This window comes from Lactuca virosa, chromosome 8 (assembly GCF_052849685.1).
Source record: "Lactuca virosa cultivar CGN04683 chromosome 8, Lactuca_virosa_CGN04683_v6, whole genome shotgun sequence".
Lineage (NCBI taxonomy): Eukaryota > Viridiplantae > Streptophyta > Magnoliopsida > Asterales > Asteraceae > Lactuca > Lactuca virosa.
In genome coordinates this window covers 148099557-148107308 of record NC_136433.1, presented here as the reverse complement: position 1 = coordinate 148107308, position 7752 = coordinate 148099557, and the positions used below count along the sequence as shown (strand labels likewise).

Below are 7752 nucleotides of genomic sequence, written 5' to 3'. Positions count from 1 at the left end.
GTGTACCAGAAATATACCCAGGAGAGCTTATGTAGCCATTGCATCTTAGACTAATACCTCTAACCAATAAGGGTTGAAGTTAAGTTCAATTGCTTAATATATATATATATATATATATATATATATATATATATATATATATATATATATATATATATATATATATATATATATATATATAGGAGTGAGATCAAATAAGAACACCTAAAAGGTTGAGAACGCGAGAACGGATCTGGATCATCTAAATATTCAGATCTGAGGCTATTATCAAACGGGTCATTTGTGTAAATTCTAGAAACAATTGGTATTAAAGTGTAACTTGTAAAGGTAATAAGGCTATAATGGTAAATTGCAATTTAACTCATTCCTATAATTTATCAATCTCTCTCATAATACCGTTCAAATTACTTCCCCTCTCTCCCTCTCTCTCGTTCTCTTTCTCTCTCTATATACCTAGGGTTCAATCTAATAATCGCCTCCCTCCATCGCACCATCATGTGTCTCGCAGCCGTCATGTGCCTCCTGCCAACTCAAGGGATTATGGTTTAGTCGACTTCTCTGGTCTTGCATCGATTCTGCTCTAGCCGCCGATTACATACCATGATTTCCTCCTCCCCCAGTAGCACGACAATGTTTCTGTTTCAGCCGCCGATCCACCACCCAATATATCAAGGATAACTTGCCGATTGGAAGAGGCAGAATGGGGAATGTGTACAAAGGCTCAATCTATAAGGTAAATTAGTTCTGGACACCTAAAAGTAAAATTTCTTTTGCTCAATCTAGAATGGAACAAGAACCAAAGTAAAATTCCTTCGAGTTTCAACGAATGTGGTGATAATGAATTTTTATTTTTGATTCCTTAAATAGATTAAAACACCAAAAATATTATTGTGGTCGTGAAAAAAGAAGAGATGTTACGGTGGCTTAGGATGAGAAAAAGAGTCGATATTTTTGTTATTTTGTTTGTTACTTCCGATTGGAAACAAGAAAAAAAAACGAACCTACAATTACATCATTCATATTCTACTGTATTTTTCTGATTTTTCTGTGGTTGTCTTTTTCAAATTAGAAACAATTTGAATTTTCTTAAAGAGATTAACAATTCCTCTCTTAAAATTATGAAGCTTAATTGGATTTTGCATCAATTTCTTGTTTAACTGTTGGAATTAAATCTATTATATTTCTTTTCATCATACGTAGTGGGATTCATCCTAAGCGCTAGTATATTCATAGATAATTTTACATCATAAGCATTTGAGTGTATGCCATTTTTTAGTTTTTTTTTCCTTATGGCAAGTGATTTATATATAATCTTATTCACCGATTAAAATGACCGGAAATACATTAGGTTTGTGGTTTTGCAATTGTATTTTAGTATAATCATTTTCGTTTGGGTATTAGTTTGTTGTTTTTTTGGCTTATTCACTATGTAACAGGACGAACGAAATGCAACAAACGTGATGAATTTTCATGGGTTAGATGGGCACTTGGGATCTCTATTTTCATATTTCTTGTTGCGATTTTTTTTCTCTTGAGTGTGTTTATCATTTGTGAAGATAATTGTTATATATATGAGTACGAAGTGTTTAATCATTTATGAATAAAATTGTTTTATATATATAGTCATTTATGAAGCGTTTCATCATTTATGAGTGTTTCATCATTTATGAATAAAATTGTTTTATATATATAGTCATTTATGAAGCGTTTCATCATTTATGAATATAGCGTTAGTACTTTATTCATCACATTGTTTGTTGTTTTCCGAATATAATTAAAGTGTTTTAATCTTTTACAGTTACAATTGTATTTGATTTTTTGATTTCCATATTTTTGTTTTATTTTTTATGATTACAATTGTATTCATAAACAACAATATATTTTATTCATGTTTGAATATAATTGTATAAAAATATGATTAAAGAAAAATAATTCAATAAATTGGTAAATTTATATTGTGTACTATTCACTTCTAAATTAGATTTTGTACGAATCAATTGAAAAAAAGTTGTTTTTGTTTTAAAAAAAATAGTTAGATAAAAAAAATGTATTAATATTCAAAAGCCTTGTTTTAAAAATAATCGGATAAAAAAAATTTATTAACGAAAAAAGAAAAAAAAATGATTAATCCACTTTTTAGGTAATTACTTTAATTATCGCTAGATTTAAGGAAATCATAATTTAATATTAATATGTTAAAATTTAAATTAAATGAAAAAATGTCTAATTTACCCTTATAAAATGATTGGCACAGAAGTGTTTTCGCGTTCTCAACATTTTAGGTGTTCTCATTTGATCATTTCCCTATATATATATATATATATATATATATATATATATATATATATATATATATATATATATATATATATATATGAGATTTTTAGTTTTGAGTGAAAGAAAAGTGAGAAAAGAAAAAAAAATATAAAAAAAAGTTGAAAAAAGTTTGAGAGAATAAGAGAGTCTACAAAGCTATGAATATCAAGAAATATGAAGAAAAGTTCAAAAATTGACGACTCAAGAATAAGGGAATTTGCGAAGTTATTATTATTTATTGTAATTTTTGTTTCTAGGTTATTTTTTTCATATATATGTTTGGGGGTTTAACCAAAAATTATCTTGAGGTTAAAAAGATTTTTGAGGATATATTCGGAGGGATGCATAAAATGAATGTTGTTCAAAAGAAGTATGTAAGTGTTTATGAAGATTGTGAGTATTTAGGATTTGGGAAGTTCTTAGGAAAAATTAGACACAAATACATGCATTGCGGACTTGATGTAATGGAGAGGCTCAAAATGGATTGTCTTATGCGATGTTGGTAGCTAGGGTATTGATGTGAAGATATTAAATTCAGTTTTACTTGGGGGCAAGCAAAAGCCAAGTGTGAGCTATTTTGATATGTGCATATTTAACCATATATTTCATACATTATCTTAATACTTTTAGCTATAATTATGTTTATTTTGGGACAACATGTACTGATTATGGTTGAAACCTGCTTTGTAGTAGCAAAGATATGTTTGGGAGGAAAAGGAAGCAAACGAGGAGCTGTAAGCAAGAAAATGTGGGCTAAGTCATAAAGAAGAAAAAGAAGGCTTGAAGACTGCAGACCATGACGTGGTGATCATCTACCACGACGTGGAGAATGGAAGATTCTCGACCAATGATCTGACTTGCAGAATATAGGATATCTACGAAGACCACGACGTGGTGACCAGATATAAGGAAACTATATATATCCGATCATTAGGTCGAATAAAAAAACTTCTAACCCATTTTTTGAGAAGGATTACGACTAAAACCCTCTGAAACCTTGGAGAAGGCCAGGAATCAATTGGAGCTCAAGGGTTGAAGAGAATTAGAAAAATTCTACATATATCTAATCTGTTTGGTAAACATACTCATGTCTAGTCTTATTTGCATGGATTCTGTGTGTTTTCTGCGATTATGAGAGGCTAAGAACATTATACTTCTGATTGGTGAAGATGAACCTAATCCTTATGTGTTGATTTCGATTTATGGATGATTTATATTGATGTTACTTGTGTTTGATAATTAAAAATCCTATCATGTATTTGTTCAATTTTATGTTGTTTATTAACCAAGTTCTGTGTTATAGCTGATCATTCTAATTGCATGAATTTGTCACCTAATTATTTATGATCATTCAATAATTAGAGCTAGAATTAATCAAATCTTAGATAAAGTCATTAAAGCTAGTAACTTTAATTGTGTTAGAGAGCATAATTAATATTAATTTATGATTGGTTGCTTAACTTGATCATAGGAAAGTAACTACTATCATTCATAGTCCAATTTGTGCTCATTATCGATTTGGTGTTTAACTTGTGTTTGATCATTGCATGGCAATTCATAAATTGGTATGTCTAGATATTTGAACATAATAGCTACTTAAAAAAAAATTTGTAATCATTATATTCCATCCTCTAGAAATCAACCATAGGAGAAGGGGAAATTGGAACTGAACAGAACTACTCTTTAATCTTGAAGTAAATTTGTTTTTATTTGCTTGCTTAGTTGGTAATTTGGTCGTGATTTGAATTAAGTTCTTATGATCTTGCAAAATGAGAAAAAAAAACCCTAATACCAATCTAATCACATAACCAGTACCACATCCGCAATACAACATACAACAAATCAGAATATCTAATCCAATGGGCAGGCCTTGGTGCCTTCGACCCATAAGTAAAGTGAGGAAAACTCAGCTCGCAGTCTAACGAATAATTGGACAATACACTGCTCTGAATACCGACTATACGGGTTACCTATTCAACAGATAGAGACCAAGGCTTAACTATAGCTCAAAATACCCAAAATACACTTAAATCAAACTTGCTCAACCCTGGTCAAAGTCAAATTCAACAGTCAAAGTCCAAAAGTCAATATTTCCACCTAGCGGAGTACACCCTGCGTACCAAGAGAGTACGCCCAGCATACTCTAATGTTGACCAAAAGCAGGGCGCTGAACGCGTACGTGCAGCGTACTTCCAAGTACGCCTATCGTACGCTGCCCCGTCCCAAAACTCAATTAAGAGCTTATTCCACTAAGCCATTCCGTCCAAACTCAGATACAAGCCCAAAATGATGTCCTAAGTCATAAAGTTTCCAACTTTATGACTTTTCATGGCTATAAATTTCTTAATGTCTAAAACCCTATGTTCTTAACCCAATAAGACCATCTAACACACACATGGGTTACATACAACGCTTAAGATCATATTTTTATGCACAACAACACTCTAAAATGTCTAAAAGGACGGCTCAAATGACTTAGAGTAACCCATACTCAAAATGCCAGGCTAATGGGACCAAAATGTTCACAACTTCAAGGCTAACAAGATATTAAACAAACCAAAATGTTCACAACTTCAGCTGAAGTCTGCTTCCCGACCCGAGTATTAATCACATATGCAAGATAACCCATACAACCATCCTGAATATACTTCTGGGCCCTGGCGGCAGAACAAAAAGCTGACCCAATCCTGGTACATTCTCCGTAGATAACCAGTTGTCCCCCACTTGGGGTATGAACCACCACCTGCTGACCCTCGCAGTCTATCATAGCACCAAACCTACTCAGCCAATCCATCCTCACTGTCACATACTGTGACAACCCGGAACTTCAATCTTGTACAATTAATCAATTCAATCAATATTCAACTTGTTTTGTTGATTTCTGATGCTATTTAAGGGTTCATTTAAGTGTTCTAAGCTTGTATATAACCAAGGTTGAGTTTAGGAATGAGTCAGAGTATGGAATAGTGAGAAAATCGGGCCATACACACCTCTTGGAGGAGTGTACGGCCGTACACATGGGTGTGCGGCCGCACACCCACTCCCTGGCAGCACACACTCTGTGGGGCAGCACCCTCACTCCTATATAAAGGGTAGACCCCTTTCCTTTCATTCCTTTAACACCTTGGCAGCACACAACACCATTTCTCTCAAGCTTCTTCAACCACAAACCCTCCCAAGGCTTCAAAAACGTGAGTAATCCATCCCTTAACTTGTTGTGCATGAAGAACCTCTTGATCTAGGCCTTGAATCATGAAAGTCCCGTCATGTTCTTCATCTCTTTGAAGGAGTGCGGCCACACACTCATGTGTGCGGCAGCACACTCCTGTGTGCGGCCATACACACACACTAAAGGACCACAAACCCATTTCTAAGACCCTAAACTTGTACTACAACCAAGTATGGGCCTAGGACACTTCATGGATGCAAGTATGGACCTTGAAAACACCTCAAAGGCACCTTCCATCATGAGTGTACGGCCGCACACCCATGGCCGTACACACCTATAAGGTGGCCATACACCCCCCTCATGCAATCTGTTAAGGCCCTAACACTTAGTGCAAGTAGTCCCAAGTTCTTAGAGTGGTTCTTCATCACATCTAGTGGTGAAATATCATCATTTGACTCCTTTATGTGTCATTACATGTTAATTAGGATCAAATCGTGTTCAAGGCTTCACTTGAACATCCCGCTTTCCGTATTGATCTTTCATTCGAATCGCTCGAGGTGAGTTCATACCCCTACATTTTCCGTGTTTTTAATGTTTTCAGGGGGGGAATACAAGCCAAACTCAAAGTATTTTATTAAGTTTTAAACTTACTAATACAGTTAATGATTTCCATGTTTAATAACATATTCGGATATTTTATCTCTTTTTGTAATATGTTGAAGGGAAACTCTTAATTTGGAAATCTAACTTCATCGCTTTCAGAAAGGTTCTTACAAAGCATTTCTATATCAACTCTAGTAAACTATAATGGGTATAGTTTGGGATAACCCTCTAGGCAGTCTCTACTTAATCAGATTTCATAAAGAAAACATATATAAACTATGGCAGATTTAGTTTATGTTATATGTTTTCTCAGAAGTATAAAGTACATTTATTCAAGGATAATTACTGTTTTATACTGATTTCTCGCTAGTAAACTAGATTATACAGAATTGTGAGGCGCTACTTCAATACTGTACCCTTAGGTGTATAGTGAGAAATCCTTTTAGTATAACCAGAGTCTCCTGGAGGGAGAGCGTGAGATTTGTGAATAGATCTATTCGGGACTGACAATCCCACACCTGAACTGCTAGCTACAGTTAGGCGGACACGCCTGGGGTGAACAAATGTCATTTAGCTTAACGCCTGAAGAATGTTATAAAGGTCTCTCGGTCATATCAAGTATGGTTATACGAATCGCAAATAAGTATAAACTAACTTTGTTTACGGACTCTCTCCTTCATTTGTTTTATTTTAAGTAATAAAACTACTTTTATATATGCCGATAGTAATCAAGGACTCCTAAACTGGCATCTCTACCTCTAGGACGGATAACATGTTTTCTAAAACTGATGGTTTGTTTTCTACTAATAGACACTCTTTCAAGACCGCTTTTCATAAGAAAATACAGGATTTTTTTGAAGAACACTTTTCAAATGGATTCAAAGAACATTTTCTCACAAAAACTAAATGCTTATGAACTCACCAGCTTTATGCTGATATCCTTTCAAAACTGCTTGTATTCTCAGGGAATTAGTAAACAGGTACTTCTAGGAGTTCGGAGAAGACGAAGCGTTAGAGTCGCGTCTGTCTATTTTACTTTTGATAATAAAACTATGTATTAAACAATGTAAAACTTTTTCACATATGTATTCAATGTCTGGTTGTGTTTACTATGCTTGCTATGATACAATTGTTGTGATACTACGCATGACGTCACTCCGCCCCGGAATGTTTCCGCCTTCGGTTTCGGGGTGTGACAGATTGGTATCAGAGCCCTTGTTTATAGCGAACTAAGTATACCGAACCTTACATGGTATACAACTATAAATATTAAGGGGCCTAAGTGCTCCACACTAAAAGTACACTTTCAAAAATATAAGTATTTTTATAAAAGTATACGAGCATGCATACCTAACAGAATTCGTGTCATTAGTGGAACAGCACAAAAAGTATTTTGGAAGTTGGGACACTGCGGTCAAACCTGGGCAGTTATGTAATCATGTTTCGGGTGAATATAGCCTGATCAACTATATTCAGTCAAAACATGACCAACATGTGCTTGGGAGTGACGGTGGTGTTACAGCAGGCCTAAAACTTACCAAAACATTCACTAGAAAATACTATAGGAATATTTCGCTATAGCCAAATTCAGTGAGGAGATTCATTCTTAATGTTACTACCTATCTATTTCATAGCGATAACTTAGTTACATTAGTAACCTTTCT

The 7752-nt window shown here is 34.1% G+C and overlaps 1 long non-coding RNA gene across 1 annotated transcript; it reads left to right on the top strand.

Moving 5' to 3' along the window:
* The first annotated feature begins 386 nt into the window (after positions 1 to 386).
* Positions 387 to 1618, top strand: LOC145133014 (uncharacterized). Its single transcript, XR_013718341.1, has 2 exons — positions 387 to 733; positions 1437 to 1618. It is a non-coding gene; the product is annotated as an uncharacterized LOC145133014 (long non-coding RNA).
* Positions 1619 to 7752: the final 6134 nt, after the last annotated feature.